This window comes from Plectropomus leopardus, chromosome 9 (assembly GCF_026936395.1).
Source record: "Plectropomus leopardus strain MGB_pleo_1.0 chromosome 9, ASM2693639v1, whole genome shotgun sequence".
Classification (NCBI taxonomy): domain Eukaryota; kingdom Metazoa; phylum Chordata; class Actinopteri; order Perciformes; family Serranidae; genus Plectropomus; species Plectropomus leopardus.
Window position 1 is genome coordinate 28,507,130 of NC_142184.1, and position 21,602 is coordinate 28,528,731.

Consider the following 21,602-nt stretch of genomic DNA (forward strand, 5'->3'; position numbering starts at 1 on the left):
GTGTGTTTGTGTGTCTCTACAACACTTTGAGCTGGTGATGGGAAAAAAATTCATGAGGTTGAAAATGCTCATATAAGTTGACTTTCTTGGACACCATGCCCATGTAAAATATTTTATTTATTATTTATTTATTTTATGTTAAAACCTAAAGAAAAATGGTATATTTGTCATCATCATATAGCAAGTGATGTTAGAAAAAAGAATAATTGTTTTCTTATAGCCAAGGCAAGGTAGCTTTATTTGTATAGCACATTTCATAAAACAGGGTAATTCAAAGTGCTTCACAGAGCAATAAAATCTAAAACATAACAATGGATAAAGATTTTCAATAAAAGAGTAAATAGAAAAGGGCCAAAATAATTACAAGATTAATTAAAAAAAACATCAAAAATGATTTTTTAAAAAATAAAAATCACCATTAAAAATAGCAAAAGTGCAGATAAGAAGTACAAAGGTTAAAAAAAATGTCATTGTTTGACTAGTTTTATTTATCACAAATTAATCAGATCTTAACGTTGGATTGTTCTTTTTCCGCTCTCCTAAAAGGCTGAATGCAGACAATAAGCTGTCTCCCCTGTGTGGTCCGAGGCTCTGCTATGGAAGCTACACAACACATGTATGCAGACAGGCAGGGGTGTATCCAGGGGCAACTAAATCTCACCAGCATTAACCTGGGCAGATGAGTCCCGGTGGAAACTCACACCCAGAACACAAGCGCACGTACACAGGGCTGGTGTTTTCAACTCATCCTGTGTCTATATGCTGCTGTTATTTAAAGTTACCGGCAACAAAGTGTGAATTTTTTGAAAGATATCAAAATTGGAGACTCTAATCTACAATCGTAATGAACTAATCCACCAACAATATCAAGAATTTTCTAAATATACACCTAAAAAAGTGAGTGAATGAGTCATGGTGGGTTTGTACACACCCAATCATACAGTATGGGGCTGACCCAGGTTTCCCGCGGATCCTTAAAAAGTCTTAAAAGGCATTTAATTCATTAATATATAAATAAGCCCTTAATTAGTGTTTAAATGACTTAAACTAATCTTTCAGAAGTCTTTAAAATGCCCAGATATGGGAAGTAGAATTTAATGATCAGTTTTTTTTCCAACACTGCATTGTAAAATCTCAAAATAATCTTTTGTTTTAAATAATTTAACTTTTTTTTTTCTTCAACTTGTCATGAATCCAAGCAATTGAATCTAGCATGCAGAGTGAAAATAACAAAATCACTAAGAAAATCGGACAGAAGTGCCAGATATTTCCCTCTTTGGTTGGTAAACCTGAAAGATACTTTTATGATGATATAATATATTAATTGTCTTCTGTGTTTCCATTTAAAATAAAAATAAAAAAATCCACATTTGATGCAATTAATCTAACTTTTCCACTGGAACAAAGACATTTCATGTTTTATGTTATACTAAACACTTGGTCAAAATAAAACGGTCCTTTAATGTTGGTCATATAAATTTGTTTTAAAATTCTTTCCAAGTGGCATTAAAAAAGTCTTAAAAAATCTTAAGTCTAACTTGCCTTAAACTGCAGGCACCCTGGACTGACCATCCCACAGCAGAGAACTGATCATTGAGGACAGCAAGCCAGTTTCCTTCTACAGCTCTCAGGTTTTCAAAACTGGCTGCAACACAAATAATCAGGTGCAAATTGAAATGACTGAGACAGATTATATATTGGTGGATATTTTTAATTGATACATGCTTTTTTAGAGTTCAATTACCATTAAAAATGTGAGTGTAAAGAGACAACACCACAACAGATCTGACACAAACAGAACATTCATGCTGGGCTACAGCAGACAGAGCAGCGCTCTCCTGGGAGCGTTCTTCATCCAAACCATAGCTGAGGATGCTTTCATCGTCCCCCACTGGACCAAGCCGCGTACACACTTTGTTGTCTCGGTGGACGCCAAAGTGTTCCACGTCTCCAAGTAACGCCTTAACCCCGCTGGGCATTAACCCCTCCTCTGAGCACTCTACCTAGACTACTGGTGATAATGATCAAGTCATCTCAGCGCTGCAGTGACGACCTGCCTACAAACACTCAGCTCAGGAGATAATTCCCCACTGATTTTTTAGCTTGAGCTAAGAGCACAGGGACATTGGTTCATAAAACATAAAGTATGGCAAAGTTAATATCATTTGTCAACAAAAACATCTATTGCATTGACCAAATTTCAGGAGACCGTTGCAGTGACTGTTGACTGTTAAGGTATTACTTATAGATCAGATGATTTGACATTGATTATCGGACTATCAGTGAAGAAAAAATGCACCTAAATATTCAACTGATGGGATTTTTTTCTTTAAATTAAAAATATTTGTTCAGATATATTTGACAGATATGATAAAGGATCATACTTTATTTATCAGTGTACGGGTGGTTGGAATGTAACTTTGTTTGTTTTATTATTTTTTTTTTAATTATTGGTCTTCCCTGGTTGACAAACATTTTTTCCCTTGAGCCCTCCTGTAGTTACAGAAGAAAAATGAATGACCCTTCCTACACCATAAATAACTCTATTTCACAGTTTCTGGCCATGAGAAAAGGTGCGATTTGCTAGATTTTAAAAATAAACATGCCTTTAAGGCCCACTTGCGTGCGCTGGATGGAAAGACATTCACCACTGTAGGCCTAGTCAAATTTGTGGTGGAGTGTATTTTGGTTTGCAAATGAGACAGTGTTATCAGCTAGAAGTAGTGATTATTGCACTGAAATGAAAGTCAACAGCAGTGGTAGTTGTACTGACATGAAAACCACATTTTTGTTGGAGTCCTAAACATGTTCATATCACAGAGAGCTACCTTAGGCCATATAGCCTATTCTCTTTTGTAAATTGCCTGGGTCTTGTATGTACATTTATTTGGGGTTTTAGAATATTAACTGTTTATGGAGGTGGGTTAAGTGCACTAGTATACAATACTCATTCCTAAATACCTATTTAAATATTTTTTTCCCTGGTAAATTATAGTGAAAGTACCACCAAGACCCTGTAGAGCTGTGTAGGCCACCTTAGAAAGTAGTTCAAACCAACTTTGGCATGAAAAATGCTCATTCTAGGGTCACATTTTATTTTAACTCCTTAAATTAGCAAATAAATGTGGAATTAAAAGCAGTGTTTAGTCAGGTAAATGTTATCTAGGTGTGTTAGTGTTACCAAAAATGGCAGTATTTCCTGATCTGTTGGTCGCCGACCCTTCGCCGTGCGTTGTGACGCTGCCGTAACGTGGGGTTTCCCAGACCTGAGTGCAGGGTTACCGCGCCCATCTCTGCTGTTTGATGGCCGGAGGAAGAAGCGACTGAGATCCTGGCGTGAAGGAAGAAAAAAGAGGGACGACGACGGTGGGAAAGACAAGAAGGGATTTTTGCTTTGAGTTGGAATTTGCCTTGAAAGGGAAGAACGCTCAAACGGGACTTTTGCTCGTCTTTCTGGGTGAACACCGCCTCGTCTCTGCGCCTCTGTGCCGGTGTGTCTCCCCCCTCGGCGGGTCAAAAACTGGGTTCGGGGAGTGCCGCTCCTCGGTAGCTAAACTAGCTAAATCTTAGCGCCTGGGCGGAGAGAGGAGAGACAAGATTTTGCTGTTTCCAGTCAATGCGATATAAACAACGGATACCCTCGACTGAAAGCGGGTAAGGATGTGAATTGATATTTGAAATTGTGCTTCAGGAAATGCATTACGTGTCTGTGCATTTGGCTAGCCTGTCGAGCAGGGAGGATGAACGAAAGGGGTTAAACTGGGTAGAGTGGAGAGTTAGCTGCCGTTAGCCTGCTGCTAGCTAGTCGTTGCTGCCAAGAGTGGGTGGGGGTCACTGCTGGAGAACTTAACGTTAACGTACACCCAAGTGTCAACACACCAGAACAACATTTAGCTGGCTTCATATCTAATTGTTCTATCCGGCAAGCTGGTGGTTAAAGTTAATGTCCGGTGCTAATTTTAATTAGAAGGTTAGTTGGTGACAGCTCGGTAGGTTAGCCAGCACCCCTCTCCTACGTCCGGGTATCCTCCCCCCTCTTTCAAGAAATAAGCTGTCTGACTGCATCGGTTGTGGGTTAGCAGCCCATTTAACCAAACATTATTTCAGTTTGGGGTACACGTAAGACGCTCTGGTGAGCCCAATCATAGACAACAAATTGGATCTGTATGGCGGCCCACATTTCCCATCTTTAATCTATAGATAGCTGCTGATTACCTGGTAAGCTAATTTTGCTACTCTCAGTTTATTGTTGACCAACCCTTGTCAAGCTGGTTAAGATGATCACATAGCTGCAACTTCTTATACTTGCATAACGCGTTCAAGCGTGAACACAGTTTGGATTTACTTCCTCCCGTGTTGAAAAATTGTAGCATCATGCAAATGACAACGAAGGGAGTCTAAAAATGGCTACTTCACCAACAGAATCACCACCACCCCCACTATTCCGTAGCCAGTCCATACAAGTTAGCCAGCAGTGGCCACAGCCTACGTTTGCAGCCTGGTATGACTGATCTGGGTGTGTATATACCGAACATGGCAGCCTGGACAATTTGTCTGTGTGTTTAGAGAATATGTTGTTGTCGAGTGCCGTTTTTATGTAAAGCTGGAGCACTGAAGCGTTAGTATTTGCCTTGCTAAAATTATTTGCGTAATGCCCAGTATCCCAGTTGTGGACTCGAATATGATAAGCAGTGTTTAAACGGGCTAGTTGAACCAACAGCGTTTAAATCAGTGAATCGAAACCAAACCTTCACGGATTATGGCTACTGTAAGTCACAGCTATATGTTAACATTCCCACGTTTAGTCTGCAGAGTCAGCCATCCAATCATCCATCGATAGTGCTAAAATGGACAAATCGTTAGCGCGACTCATCCCCAGAATGCAAAAATAAATAAATAAATAAAAGAGAGACATTTTCTATCTATAGCCAACACGGGTTAACATCACACTGAAAACATGACTATAAACTCCGCTGTGGACCTGATAGGGGCAATAGCCATTTTAGTTTCATGAGTGTTAAATCAGCGTCGGTTTGTGAACACACAGTTCGACCTTAATTTGAGCTGCTTCTTATAATGATGCGAAAACGAGATTGTCTAATTGGATTTTGACAATCTGTTTATCTCGATCACGGGTCTGTTGCAGGGCAAGTTGTTAGCAGCTACAGTAGCCATGCCCCACCGCCGCGCTGCTTCTTGTAGTGTCTCAAGCTCTAGCCCGGAAAACTGGGCAAGCTTTTACCCAACGACGAAGCACCGAACCCGAATTAGCACACACGCACAGGGCGTTTAAGTTGAAGAGAGGGGTTCCGAGATTTTTATTCAGTGGTGAATATTTCGAAAGATGATTTAGCAACGAGTCAGACGTGCTGTCGCAGGAAGCCGAGCTGAGCGCCTCCTCCAGCACCGAGGCGAGATACATGTAGCCTGCCGCTTTGACGAAGTTATTGACCAGCAGTATTGAGATATGGCATCTAACGAATCAATACCCGAAAAGGGCGATTTCTAGTCGATTACCGGACATATTCGGTGTGTCTTAAAGGAGCTATTTGTATTTACTGCTTCACAAAGATGAATTCATTTTGCCAGTGTGCCCCCTCCCTCCGCCTCCTCGAATGAATGGGTTCCTGTATTCAGGGCCCAAGCAGCTGCAATGAACAAGATGGCGTTCAAAGCTTTTTTCATCACCGCTTTTTCTCAGACTGAGAGAGACAGATGCCGAGCATCGGATGGGTTCAGGCTTGGCAGACTAGATTTCTTTGATTTCGCCATCGTAAAAATGTACAGGATGTGTTCGTATTAAAAATACGTTTTTAAATGGGATTCCTGGCCAGATGAATCCATAATGTGCACCTCACATACAGGAGAACATGGTGGGGAAGGGGTTTAGTACATCTTGACTGTGAACCCGTGTACCGGGGAACATGGCAACTACAATAAATATTTTCATGATTTAGAGGAAGTAAACAGTTTATTGAGATGTATTGATATTAAACATAATGTATTATTTGAAACATCTGTAACCACACCTTAGGGAAATGTGACATAGCCTATTTCTCTCAGTCCTGATCAGAACTCACAGTTAATTGTTACTGAGCAGGTAAAAAAAAAAAATCTCTAAATGCAAATGAAAAATACAGAGATGGAATTTGTTCAGATTTGAATGCAGTGATTTTTTTCCCCACATTTTTCTTATGTCAAAACATGTGATGGTCAAAAACATAAATGTGACATTATTTTTTATGCCTTATCTTGCCCTATACATTGTCCATATGTCTCTGTTCTTCATAAGTTTATAGAAATATTCCCCTTTTTTTAAAAATTTTTTTGGCTGTGTAGCTTGTCAGTTTGTAAGGTTTGAAAATGTGTTGATTTGCATGCCACTGAATGACCTAATTAAATATACATTTAATTGTTAAATATTGACCAAAAACTCCCAGTAATGATCTTTTTTTCTTTCATGGTAATTACTCTTAGGGTGGTACCACCACCACACATGAGACAGCTCTGTAATTCTGCCCAAGTGGTGTCTCTCAACTTCACTGTAATTTTAGATTTAGCTCTTTTATCTGATTATTTTTTGTGAATTGACTGATCTAGTACTTGCAGCTTCAAGTCTAACTGCTCTCACCTTATAATCCACCACAGATATAATATGAAGCATACACATAGCCCTGGACAGAACATAATATAGTTTTCATCAATAATGGTAACGTGTATGGGCACTGGAGTATCCAGTTATCTGTCTTGGCATAAAACATTTCTCCATTTAATGTGAATCCGCTTTTGTGACCTGAATGTGACCCACTCTATACTGACACCCAGAATGTATTTGACATTCTTTCCAGTGACCCTGGTGGACAGTGATGGCATAATCTGCAGGCATCTCTGAAACATTTTACTGATGTCAATGCAATGATACAAGTGGTGTATGACAAGCCTATCTGAAAGCCTTCATGGCAGTAATGTGTGTCTGAAAGACATTTGTCCCTGGGTTTATACACAGCAGAGCTTGTCAGTAGGATGAGTGTCACCACAAGATAATGACCATGTGTTTAAAACCTGAGTCATTAGCCTTTTGCACGGGAAGGGGGGCTCTTTGTTTTTAATAGAAAGGATTTTTCATCCTGCTGATGTGTATTTTTTCCTCTATTAATCTGTAAGTGCAGGATATGAATGGGATTAAATTCTTAGTCTGTGGATTTCACTCTTTGAGATTATGTGGCTTTGGTCAGTGATAGTGCTGATTTTTAATCACTTCTGATATGATCCCACTTTTAACTGTATGTCCACCATCAGCGATCAAGCACCTTAAAAAAATATATATAAACATCGACGGGCAATTAGTAAAATGCACCAAGTTCAGTAGCCAGCTCTATAGTACTGCAGTTTAATAGAAATTATATAGTTATACAAATGTATAAGTATTAAAACAATTTACATAAAATTACAGTGTTAATGCGTGAATAACTTTTTTATCACAGTGTAGTATACATTATGCACAAAGTAAGGTAAGTTTAGTAAATAGCTGCCCTAATATATCTCGGTGGTAAAACTTAATAAAGATGCTCTAGTTTCATCTAGTTTAATTCCCAACCAGTCCCACAGGAGAGGACAGGACAGTACATATGTATGTCATCATCTGGTAGCATTTGTGTTTCATGTCAAGACTTAAAGAAACAGGGCTGCACTGAGAGTTCACATTAGCCAAAGTAACAGTTGTAGAACCGAAGAGGCGTCTGTCTGGCCGCTGTTTGTACCAAATTGTAGCTGTTCTAAAAGAAAGGCAAGAAACTTAAAAACTAGTCAGTGTGAAACACTCCCATCCAGAGTGCTTGTATCTTGAGTCAGTCAAATTAATTCCCTAACATCCCTCATTTTCAACTATCAGCACCATGTCATTACCATACATTGTTTCTATTGACATCTGGAAAAAAAGATTAATATGATTTATTTCTTCTAGTGGCTCGCTGTTTGTTTCAGCGGTTTGATCTTATTGATTGTGTTCAAGACTTTGTATGTTGTTATTCAGTGGGCTTAATTGTTTGGTGCTTCTTCAGGTGATAAACTTTCCTGTCTTTGTTAGCAGTGTTTTTTCTGCAGATTTAATAATATACATCACCAGTCTGTTTTGCATCAGGCTTTATTTACCCCAATCCTGTTTAGGATGGTCTTAGCGACTGTGTGGCTAAACGTGCTGTAAGTAGTCAAAGTGTCACCACACCACTGACATCTTGCTACCTAATCTATCCACGAAACCACTTAATGTTTACGGTTGTCTTTAGGTCCTCAAACTTGAAGTTCCCTCAGAAGAAGCACTCCCATCTTTCTTTTCGACATTTATTACCTAAACAGCAACCTGTGATGTTATGCTAACTCAACACTGTGTCTCTTTAGGGGAGAGGGCTGTCTGTTCCTGAAAAACTGACGTATGATTGGTTAGAAGTAACCTCCTCTGTGTGATGTAATCGACTGTAAAGTACATTGTCCACAATTTAAATTATTTACAGTATATACTGAATGTTCACATTTTGTCATGGAGGAAATGTTTGTACCATAATCACTGGTTTTCATTTTTGTATGGCCCATCTTGTGCCCTTATAAATAGCCATTAGTCATTTTGCGCTTTTTTGTTGCTGTTGTTGTTGTACTTTATCAAGTTAGTAAGCCAATACTAGCACTTTTAATAGGTCTTATAGTTAATGTGTTCATTTCAGGCCTCTAATTGCATGCCATCCCTGGCATCTGTTTTCCTAGTTCCCTTGTTTTATTGTAGCGCAAGATTTTGGGGGAAAATAACCATGACAGCATGTCTGCTAATCATGTGTCCTTTCTTATCCATTGTTCTGTGCTCTCGAACGTGCAACTCTCTTTATCCACAATTGCATCCTCATCAACAAGCATGTTCTTGTATCCTAATGTAAATGGACCATTAGTGGTTGCCTCTGCATTATGGCTCCCATTACTTTACTCTTAGGTTCAGTGTATTGTGGTTGAGCATCTTGATCCTTTTTCCTCTTCACTCAGTAGGCTTCCTACAGATCACAACTGAAACAGTATCATCAGGGTGTGTTGCACATGTGTAGGCAAATGTGGGGCCAAAAAGTGTAATTGTCGCTCCCTGTTGCTAGGTTGCCTTTTTTTAACAAGACCCTAGGCCAGGGGTCGGCAACCTTTACTATCAAAAGAGCCATTTCTGGCCCAAAACAAAAAAAAAATCTGTCTGGAGCTGCAGGTAACACAACACATATAGTCAAACTAGCCTGTCAATATTATAAATGGGTCTACATGAGCATTCATCAATATGTTTTACCACTGTTTATTATTTTTTGTTACATTAACTTTGCAGTGTTGGTGGTAAAAATTAAAAGATTTATCCATGCACTGTTATTACTATCTCTATGCACTAATAACTTCTCCATTTTCCTCTGAGACTTCTCCTATCTTGGATTTGGAATCCATAGCTAGTCAGGCCTTTTTGATCCAGGACCGCCCACCATTTTTGAAAATTTGGCAAAATTTAGCAGAAAAGGCACCAAGGCTACAGAAATATTATGCATATTTTACTTAATGAAATACATTTTCATATTCTGTGTACAGGCTACATGTTTTTGCAATTGAAAAATTGAATGAAAACTTTAAAAAAATAATCGCAATTCATTTCCATATAATTTTTAGTCAGAGACACAGGAGCCACTCGAGAGGGGCTAAAGAGCCGCATGTGGCTCTAGAGCCTCAGTTTGCCTACCCCTTCCCTAGGCAGAAGCTGTCAAAGTAGTTTCTTAAAAACATTTCTGGCAGCTGAATTTGACCCGTATACAGTTGTACTGATAATCAATCTAGCTCTATTAGTTATATGCATACCATACACAAAACACATCCCATACACACACACACACACACACACACACACACACACAGACACACACAGAGTTATCACCAGTTGCAGGTCAAAGTGTTATTTTTAACCCCTAGCGCCTGTTGAAGGGCTCCAGTAAACCATTTTCAAAATCAAATTTGATTTATGCAGAGGTTGTTGAATATGGCACAGGGTGCAAATGCTAGTACACTCTCAACCGCAGGTGGTCTATCCATCTATACCAGGACAAGGTGGAAGCAGGTTTGCAGGTTTCAGTGAAGGGGATGATGCTGGAAATAACACCAAGTGACTCAGACACAAATACAACGCAGGCTTCAACTACACTAAAATTTACATCAGTAATACAGTGGGAATACAATCTTAGCTCTTTACTATCACAGAAACTTTCCTGGAACTTTGGAGCCCTTTTTACTGCGATAGTCTGGCGACCTGTTCAGGGTGTACCCCGCCTCTAGCGCAGTTCTAGCTGGTACAGGCTCCAGGTCTCCTGCGACCCTTAACATGATATACAGTTGTGGCTAATGAATGAATGAATTGAACCTTTTTTGGGAACGTACAGACTTAACCTGCATCTCAACTTTAAGTCTAATTTTAGTATCTGAGCCTCTGATCCTGTCTTACAACAAAGTCTGTGCTCCCAAAGTAGTTCTGTGAGACCAAAGAACTGATGTTTTTGGACTGAGTGTCACTGATTAGTCAAACACAAACCCAGAGGCTCCCTACAATGTGCGTATGGCATTAATTCACATATAAAGCAAGTACTTGGTAAGAGTAGTATCAGCAGCAGGACTGCGAATGTAATTTCTTCTAATGTTTAGCAACATTAAAAAAGTTATGGATCTGCTTTGTCACTAATCTGAGAAGAGAAGGATAGAGACAAAGTTACTGAGCAAGGAGCTATTTTTTCTGGAGTTTAATCAATACTGAAAATTGCAATGACCCCATGACTTGCTATATTGTTCTTGATATTTTTGAATGAAATGGAAATTGTACAATGTGGAAAACTGCAACAGTTGTAATGTTTGCCCTTCTGGGAGGTGACTACTAAAGGATAGATTTTTTTTACCACCTCGTCTGGCGTTGATTTATGTACAATTGTGAAACTAATCACATTACATTTTAACTAGGCTAATTGGAATTGTACATTGGGGCAGTGAATGACTAGGTGAATGATCTGACTGGACACCCAAGACCATTGCATAGTTTTTGCATAGGCTTTGATTTTTAATGTAGCATACTGCCTGCTGTACTACACTAGCCTACTGTTGAGCAAACCTCACCGAAACTACTACTACCCTGAACTACCTGACGCTAGGAGACAATCACATCCTAAACAGAAATTATTCTTTGCACACACCACATGTGACCAGCCGCATGTGTGAACATGTTTTGGACCTTGCATATCGTAAAATACACTTCACATGCTTGTTCAAATATCTTGTTGATTTAGGCGTGATTTTCTCTGGTCAGCTTTGCTAACTTAGCTAACATTTGGTAACAGGTACTTTTCTCTATTTTGTTTTCTACTGCTGATATTGCTAGCTCAGTTTAACCGGGATTCTCAGCTGATAGCCAAAGCAACGGCACTTAAAACTGCTTTGATTTTATTTTCAACATGACTCACTGAATCCTTTCATCGGCAACCAAACAGAGAAACGTCTGCATTTTGTAAGTTGTTAAAAATCTGGGTTGAGTGAAGAAAAGAAAATTAAGTTGCCATTGACGGAAGCATGGCTATATAAAAATGGTGGGTTTGTGCAGGAAGTCCTGTGTAGCGCAAATGAAGAGTCTAGTGACGATTCTCTCTGACCAATCAGTCGTCCGCAATGGTATAACTCCTTCTGGCATCGGCTCAGCTCACTTGTAACTTTGACCGAGGTGGTATAAAAAACAACAACACTAAAACCCAAAATTGTCTAGATGAATAAGCAGAGCCATAGCATCATGCAGTTGAAAAACGGCATTATACCCCATTCAGATTTATACTGTGCTGTTGATCAAATACTTGACTCAATCCTTGACACAGGTTGCCATCTAGTAACTTTATCAGTTGGAATGTGAATTGTGACGCAACCTTCAATTAGAATATAATTTACTTTAGTTATTAACATAATGATAATGACTTTAGTCTGTTAAACCACAGACTTTCGAATAGAAACAGAAAATAAGTACATTGAGCAAACATTTAGGAGAGCGGATATGTGTTTATATATATGAAAAGACAGAAGTGAAACTGCAAATATATTTTTATTTGGTAATTCTGTAATGTAATTCTTGTAATTCTTCACCATTGAAGTGTTTGGAGTTATGCTGCAGACTGGTGTCTCAGCCAACATTGACACCCAGAGATTAACCTATGGCAGTTATCTTACTGGGAAAGGTCCAACACAGGTCGAACACCCAGTCAGTCAACCGGCATCATTAACCTGCTTGCGATTCTTTTAGAAATAAATCTATGTTTTATGTGGACCATACTTAAGCATCTTACAGCAAGGTATTGACAAGACCTGCCAAACATGTATTCTGAAAATTTAACTTAAGTCCCTCTTGAACCTGTTCATGCAATAATTTAGTACAGTAACATACTAAACATTTATGTTCCTGAATTTGTTTTAATTTGTCTTGTCTCCTCAAGCTATTCCCAGGCTCAACATCACTTTGGAAATTCTACCTAAAGTTTTGTCAGAGTGTAGTTTGATTGTAGGCACTGTTATGCATACATAGCGTGTCACCACTGGCCAAAAGGTCTTGGTCACTGTTTTGGATAGTCAAAGTAAGTGGCACCATGGCAGCTTAGTGACCCACACACAGGCTTGTCATCACTTAGACACTGTGTAACCCTGCCAAAAGCCCATCACAAGCCATAGCAGTGTTTGCATGTGCACCTCAACGCCTGCCCTGCTTTGAATAGAGAGCGTTTCTCTGTCTATTTACATTCTGGCCCTTACATTCGACTGCCACAAGGAAAATGTGACCAAACCTGAATCCCGAGATGACAGGAGAAGTATTAGTGAGTTTTCTTCCTCTTAAAAGCAAGAAAGGCCATAGTCACTTGAGCAAAAGAGTGGGCTAGCTGTCATGTGACTCTTCACACACACTTGTTCCTCTCTTGGAAGCTTGGAGAGAAAGCACTGGGGGAGGGGTATGATTATTAATGCAATCAAAGGAGTGTATTTTATGTTTTAAATAAAGTCATGCTTTTGGCTTTGGGCTAGCCTGCCCTTCCCTTCCTTTTTTCTTTCCTTTTTAATTTAACTCATTCATTTATCTGTATAAAAAGCTGTTTGTGCGGCTTTCCCAAGCATAAAACATACCTTTGTTAATGTATGTGGCTGCTTTTTTTTCTCAGCATGGATTTGTTTTCATGACATTTGCAGAAAATTGGCCAACATTAGTTCTAGTCTCTGTGTTTGGCTGAGCCCTGTTGCTCACAGTTGCTTTTTCATAGGATTGTATAACAAACCAGTTTATTGTGACTTATATTGTCAGATATTTGTTGTTTTCATCTCGCTAGTTCTGCCTGTTGGGAGTCACTAATCCTGCAATAGCCAATGGCAGCTATTTTTGCTAACAATGCAGCCTGTTTAGTAAGAGCACATCGCATCATGGAATGTTTTACTAATCAATCAATTAAACTCCACTGTCAGTGCCATCGATGTTATGTCCCCTATCATTAGACATTACCCACAGCAGGCAGCCACATTGACAGAGCACACTCATAAAATTGTGCCCAAATTCCACATATAGCTTGAGTTATGTTTGCAGGAAGTCCAAGCCTATTTTAAGTCATAGTGGAACAGCTGTGTTTGAAAAGAAGTATGTCCCAATAAGTCTCTTTTCTCAGAATAAAGATGGCTTTTGTAACAAAAGAGTGGTTTAACACAGAAATACACAAATTTGTGTAGCAAAGTTAAGATTTAATCTGCTAAATAATCTAAGATTTCAGAATTTATGATGAAATAATGAAGTTTAATTGCATAAACAATGAAGACAAAACCATTTTGATAATTGATTTGTCATGTAGGGATGTCCTAAGCTGAAAAGTGGCATCAGGAATGAGCTGGTCCACATGTTTTTGTTTTTTGGGGGTTTTTTTTTGTATTACCTTTTCTATTTTCCATTTTCTGTTAGGAAGACACTCTTCACAATAGTGGAATGTGTGCCGACACTAAGTGTTGTGACCAAGTGAACTTCAGGGTAAACAGTCAGCAGCCTCAATTGTCATATGTCAGTGTGCGTAAGCAAGCAATGTGGCAGGAGCAGCATTGAGTTTAGAAAAACATGGTCAGTTAGTCTTTAAATAGAGGTTCAATACTTTGCCCTAGTTTCATGTAGGGTTTAAAAAGCAAACAAAATACACAGATCTGCATTTAAACTAGTTTGTTTACATGGTATATATGCAATAAAGCAACTCTTTGGCAATTTAGTTGAAGGTATGAGAAAGGCAACCGGACACAATTGGCAGCAGTATCTACTGTCAAATTTTTTTTGGTACCTCAGCCTTTTCATGGATGTGAGTTTAGGATGTAAGAGCAGCACTTGTACCTTTTGTGATGATGCTTGGACCTAAGTGCAAAAAATGTGTATATTCACAAATAGCCACGTGTAAATATCAGAGTTTAATATTCATAATATGATTCCCTTGCCCGGTCAAGGCAAGTGGGTCAGAAATTTACTTGCCCAAAGTCAGTTTTTACTTGCCCCCTATAGAAATTGTTTTATTTATTAGCAGCTGTCAAAGTCAGTTGTCATGAAAAATGACCCCATTTTATCTGCCTCGCACTAAAACTTGCAGCAAACTGCATAATCTGTATTTTGCACACATTCTCTTACACCTCTTAATTAAACTCCTTTATAAGGATAGTTAAAAATCTTACTTGCACATTTGTACATAAACTTGTTGTAAAAGCTGTGCCATTCATTAGGAGTGTCACTGGAATATATACGTTTCAGGTATTCATTGTACGACACTCTCAGAGCCTACTCTGGGCACAGACAGAGCAGCAGATCGTCAGGCACAGTTAAAGTGAGCTTTATTGAGCTGAGTACAACAGTTTGCATTCACTCATCTCTGCAGCATCTGCTCCTCTCATCCATCAATCTTATTAGCTCTGACTGGAGCAACAGATCAATTATCAATTTTGTGGCTCAAGCTTTTAAGGAAAAAAAGAAATAATGAAGAATTAAGCCTTCACCGCATTTTTTGTTTTTGTCTTTACCCGCCACCATTTTCGTGCGAGTACCCAATCGGTATTGTAGAAATGTAATTCTCAAAAGAGATGAGAACGATGTGAGATTGCTCAATCCTTACCCATTTCCATCATCAGCTCCAGAAAAAATGATGTGTTTAATTCTTTTTCTTTTCCACTTTGCTGATATAGCCCAAAGTAGCATTTTACTTTGCCAGAGCAATCATTCATCCTTTCATTTCATTCATTTTCCGTAACCGCTTGTCCTCGCAAGGGTCGCGAGGGGGCTGGAGCCAATCCCAGCTGTCATCGGGCGAAATGCAGGGTACGCCCTGGACAGGTCGCCAGACTATCGCAGGGCCGACTGCGATTTTACTTTACCTGAGCAATCAGAATATCCTTATTGAGCCTTGAAAGATATTCTTTAGAAAAATAATTGCTTAATGTAGTACTAACATTCTTGTTAGAACATAGCATCATGAGATAAAAGGCAATAATATTGAAATCCAGTTATTTCAGGCTTTAGAAATACATAGCTATTTACAAGCCATAATTCATCTGTCTGTTCATTTACTTTCGCGACCTGCTTATCCTGTGCAGAGAAAGGATGCAGAGCCTATCTGATCAGATCAAATTGGGCAGCAGGTGGGGTACACACAAGACAGGTCGTCAGTTTGTCTAATGGCTAACACAGATATACAACCATTCATAGTTACATAATTACACTTAGTCACCAATACACCTAACCTTGAGCCTATTAAACCTTCCATATAGAAGAAAACAAAAAGAGCTGAACATTTTATTGATAAGCATACTTTCAGTAACAGAAGTAAGGTAACTGCGCATTGTGTAATTGACAGTATGTCGTTTTTCTCAAGCTTTTAGGTAGTGTGACTGTTGTTCAGGAAATGCAAGGGTTTCACCATACACTTATTGCCCGTGGCTCCAAGTCCGCTGATGTGGAAAGGTTTTTGTGTCACGCATACTGCTCCAGAGTGTACCGTAAAATGTTTTTTCTAAAGCCAGCCCTTCACCCCTCCTGATCTATGAGGCTTCAATGGACTGAAATGATATCACATGGATTGAAAGCATATGAAGCAAATGTATGTCAGCTATTTGTTAATGCATGTGTCATTCTTCTGGGCCCATTTTTGCCCTGTGTGGATGTTAATGGCCAAATGTTGACTTGAATTGAATTTCTTAATACCGAAACAGTCTTTTTGCTACGATTCCACTTACAGTTTACACCAGAATGGAAGGTACCATATTTGCCCCAAAACTATTTTGAAAAAAGGTAGAGGCAGCCTCTTCAAGTTTAAAAAAAATTGCTGATCTTTTCTGTTTTATTTTTTCATCAGAAGAATTGTGCTCCCAAATTCAGTGGAACATCATGATCAGAACTGTGTCAGCTTATGCATACTCATTTGTAGCCCCAGGATTTTGCTCCACTTTCAGTGGAGCAAAATGGGTTATAGGGCCCAAGGCTATCCATTTTCAGTTCAGCCATTCTTCTCGAGACCCATACAGATTAGAAATACACCTACTCCTCAGACAGTGATTCAAGAAGTAATCCACAGTTTGTCAACCTTTGCTCATTGCCTGCTGTATATCAATTGGAGGCGTGGCCAGTACGTGGCACCGTGCTAATGATCACACACTGAATTGTCAGGGCAGCCGGTCAGCTGTCTTAGATTGCATTTATGGTGAGGTAGTTGCACAATTGACATACCATTTTGGCTTTGGTTTTGAGAATATTCTGGTAAAACATATTTAAAGCAATAATTTTGTTTGGTTGAGTTAAGGTAACACATCAGAGCTGGTATTTACAGTACAGGGTTTGTATTGATTTTGTATTGGTTTTGACACTTGTGTTTTCTGACACCATAAACATTTCACGAGGAGTTCATTCATACTGATGCTTATTATACAGAGAGAGTAAGGATTCACCTCCTCCTTCTCCACAGTACTGTAGTTGCTTCCTGTTTGGTAGAAAAAACACCAAGCCATTGAAAGTGTGTGTTGGGGAAAATGACAAAGTGAGTGAGACTGGATGGGGCTTTTAAGAAATGTCCAGGAGCAATGCCCTTCTGTCTTCTCTTACTGCATCATCAGCCTCCTTGTTCCTGCCTTCTTTGCAACCTGGTTGTGTTTCAGCTACATTTACCATGCATCACTTCCCCAAAGCACTTAAGACGGACCCTCATCCACCAACCAGATGAGGAAAAAAAAAAACCCACACATGCACTTACAGTATCATTCGCCTCTGTCAGTAGTAAAAATTGTCAAAAGTAGACAGCCTTTAAACATAAAAAATTAAAAGTGACGTGGGGTAATATTTTTATCAGGAATGTTGTGATCTTGTTTATTGTCTTGGATTGAGCCCTGTCACACTGATTAAATGCCAATACTTAATATGATCTGTAGAGCTGCAGGAATTAGTCAACTAATCAATCAAATTACACGTTTGTTTGTTTTTTAAATCAAGTAATCAAGAAAATAATGGGCGGATGAATTGATAATAGGGGTATAACGGTTCACAAATTCATTGTTGGTGTGAGTTTGGTACAGTGGAGAAAGATCACCAAATGTATAAGGATACATTTCTTTCCATTTAATTTGGACACACAGCAGTGCAAGTGTCAAAGACAGACAAAATCATCTTGCTGGGTATTGAGGCATCAGTTTGCCCACTGGCAACCTTGGTAAATTACTTTGATTATAAAAATAAGTCTTAGCTCAAACACTTCTGTATTATGCTGTAAAAACACTTTCCCAGGTCACAACCAGCTATAAAAAGAGTGTCTTTTTTATTGCTATGAAATTGAAAATACCCAAATACATAGAATAATAAAAACTTGTGCATTAGGAGAAGTTTTTAACGAGAGCATCTGTGGCTATATTTGAACATTTAAAGCACCCAAACATTGATCATTTGAGTGTTGCTGTCAAATGAGCTTTAGCATGTCAGATACTGTATGTTTCCAGTCACATGCTATGCAATGGTGGAACAAGAACATATTCACAGCTCATATACAACTTTCTCTCCATTGCTGTTGTACCTGATGGGGAACCCACAGGTGGATCTTCCAGCTCTGGTGTTTCATTTGCATTTTCCAGAGTTATTGATGCCAATCTGCTTGTTGTGCTAACCTCAGCTTGTGTTTTGTTTTGGCTGAAGGGGTAACATTTCCTTGCAGAATTTGCATTTGTGGATTTTTTTCCATAATACATAAATCTATCTACATGCAAGGGCTGTACGATATATCTGTTATATCGATCAATGCAAATTTGTGGTTTAGGAAGATTTTTAAAATGAAAATTTTCGATTTTCTCTTTAACTTCCCCTGCCACTCTCTTTGGGCTTCTGTAGTTCATAGTGGGCTGCACCCTCCTTCTGTGCTTAACTCCTAGAGATACACACACACACGACAACATGACAGCAAGCGTTGATGACAATGAAGAGAGCGTTCCCAAAAAAAGGCACAGTCCCGTCAGTAGTTTGGAACTGGTTCGGTTTTGTAGCGTCAGATCTTGAACAAACCACAGTCCGCTGCAAAGTTTGTTCAAAAGCTGTTACAACTGCTACAAGGCAGCAGAACGACCGATTTATTTCAGCATCTCAAGCAGAGGCATAAAGATGAGTGGTAAAAATGTTTCTCACTCCAAGATGCACAAGACTGTGACAGCCCACTAACACCCGGTTAAAAGCAGCCGACATTGGTGGGGTCATTGTCCCATTGTGTCCCGTATGACAGGAAAGCAACCCGGTGCAAAGCTGTTACTGATGCAGTTGCTCTGCATATTGCTTAAGATACTGTGCCCATATAAACAGTGGAAAAACCTGGGTTTGTCCGCATACTGAGAACTATCGAACCAGGTATGTGCTACCAAGCTGCAAGTATTTTGCTAAAGTTGCCCTGCCTCGTGTACCTGTACACACGAAAAGATCGCTAGAGAGCTGTAGGGGATGTTGTTTTACTCCACTACAACAGACCTATGGTCCAGTAATTTGGACACAACAAAAACATTATTTGTTAACATGGAACTAATGTCAAGCGACGGTTGTGTGGTTTCAGAATTGATCGTTTTCGATACTCTACTGTTTCAACTGCGAAACTGTACAATATGCTAAACTGTGCAATATGCAATGCTGAGTTGAAGCCCTCTACATTTCTCAGTTTGCCTTTTTTAGTTTTTATTGCTAAAATCAGAGCAAAACTTGTTTAAAGTAATTTCTTTGTCATTTGTAGTTTGTTCTTAAGAGGCCCTACTACATACCCTGTCTTCTGCTATGAAGCAAGGTGATGTAGCAGTATGGTTTGGACAGGATTAGGATGTCACCACTCAATCCCCAGCCTGAAGTTCCAGTGCATTTTAAAGCAAAAATGTAGAGGTGTGGTCAACCTCAGAAAAGAAAGGAATGGATCGGGCATTATTAATCCAACACAATCCAGTTATAAACTGCTAGCTATTATATTTGACATTATTCTGACAGATCACAATGTTGCCAGTTTGGTAGTTAGTGTTAGTCAGTGGTTAAGATGTCTCCGTCGGTTAGACTGGAGGTGCTGAGTACAATATGAGATTTGCCTAACTCAAAGTGAGAGAGCACAGGGGTAGGAGAATGCTTTTAAATATTGCAGAGTTTTTTTCCTCCACTGGATGGATGAAGAGAAGAAGAAGAAATGAGGTGGCATCTCTCCAGACAGAGTGCATTTCTAAAAGCCATTTCAGTTACATAAGGACCTGAAAGTGCAGTCCTATTGTAGGTGAGGAATAGGCGTTTAGAGCCATTTCACCAGTCGAGGTTTGACACAGGTACTTTTGTGGTGTTTAGATAAAAATTGACACTTTAAAATTGCACTTAAATCAGCAATGGAAAGCTGTCTTTAAGTCAGAATGAGATTCAGTAATCTTATTTGCTTTTGAGGTTTCTTGTGCGCATATTTAGTAGAAGTAGTATTAGTAGTAGTAGTAGTGGCAATGTTTTTACATCATGGATGCCCAGGGATGAGATTTTTTTTTTCAATCAACCTTTAGATTTGTATTATTTGTATTTAATTTAGGTCAATATTGATCACGATTATTAAACACAATTGCTATTGTCACTAGATAATTTTAAAAGTGTATGGTCTGGGTTTAAAGCAAGAGAAATACATTATGTCTAATTATTAAATTAGGGAATGAAGGCATGACTCTTGATGAGTTCTTTTTTCCTCAGCAGCAGTTCATGACTCACGAGGTGGATAATTTATCTGTCAGTCCGCTCACCGCTGATCAGATCAATAGATGAGAGGAGCAGCTGCTGCGAGTTATGCAAACTTTTAGACCCAGCAGAATGAATAGCTAAATTTCACTTTCAATGCGACTGACATTCTACTGCTCCACCGAGTGTGCCCTGCGCTCCGACTGTATGGTGCTGTAAATAACCCAATGGTATCTATGTTCCAATAGTGCTCCTCATGAATGCTCCCAAAAAAAGAAAACCTGTTTGTGACAACAGATGTTTTGAATGTTGCTGGCCGCCACAAATAAATTATTATTTTATTTTTTAAATTTTTCTGCTTATTCACGATTTCAAATGTCTCTTTACATTTTGAATACTATACTTTGGACATAATCTTTGAAAACACTAAATGTACACTCATTCATCTAAAAAAATATATTTTAAATGAAAATATCTTTCATATGTATTATCTTAATTGTAGTTACTGTCACATGCCTATCGGTTCCCTCTTTGATTCAGTGATGCTCTCCTTCTAGCTCAGCAAAGTGACGTGTCTCATTGCATCTTCACTCAGTAAACTCAGCTTCTCTCAGTCAGTCTTGATTATTTGTTAACCAGCACGGGCTAGGCCTAATCTAAGTCAAACTGACCTAATTTTGAGTGAAGTGCCTGCCCATCCTCTGGTGTAGCAGCACCACGCACAGTGCCTCCTGCTGATCCTTCACCCTCCCGTCTGATTTCATCCCTACATTTGTCTGTAAGCATAAGCCTGCCTGTCAGGATGTTCTGTGTAACCTGTTATTGTAATGCAGCTGGTTGCATAGCCTGGTTCAAAGCCTGGATGGACACTGGCAAGCGCAATGGTAGTAGCAGAAACCACAGAGCAAATGTATTTGTAAAGTGTGTGTGCTGTCGCCACATCCGCTTAATGTTTTGACAAAGGGAAGAGAGAGAGAGACGAGCACAGCAAGGGAAACACCCTTAAAAAGGAAACGCCTGCTTAGAGAGGCTATATGCGCTTGTATTAAAGTGGAGGCGGCATGGTTACACAGAGGATCAGTAGCCGAGACACTGCCACAGCCGGCAGCTGAAAGACTTGCAACAAAAAACAGTGCCATTAATGTCCTGCTGTACATATACTGTATGTTTCTAGAAACAGCGAATCAACCACAGCCTAAATGGCACTCTGAAGCACTAGAATATAAGATCCCACAGAGAAGCCAGTTAGGAGGAACAATCAGACTGAGGAGACGGGATGCAGCTCTCATGACAGCAAAGGGTGGGGCAGCTGGTATCAAAGCAGGAG

General features: G+C 39.3%; 1 protein-coding gene across 1 annotated transcript in view; it reads left to right on the top strand.

Annotated features, from left to right (window-relative positions):
• The first annotated feature begins 3,327 nt into the window (after window positions 1-3,327).
• The window catches only part of gnb1a (guanine nucleotide binding protein (G protein), beta polypeptide 1a), a 43,051-nt gene continuing 24,776 nt past the window's right edge, over window positions 3,328-21,602 (top strand). Inside the window, exon 1 of the mRNA XM_042491135.2 lies at window positions 3,328-3,654. The gene's annotated coding sequence lies outside the window, so the exon portion shown is untranslated. The remainder of the gene's footprint in view (window positions 3,655-21,602) is intronic.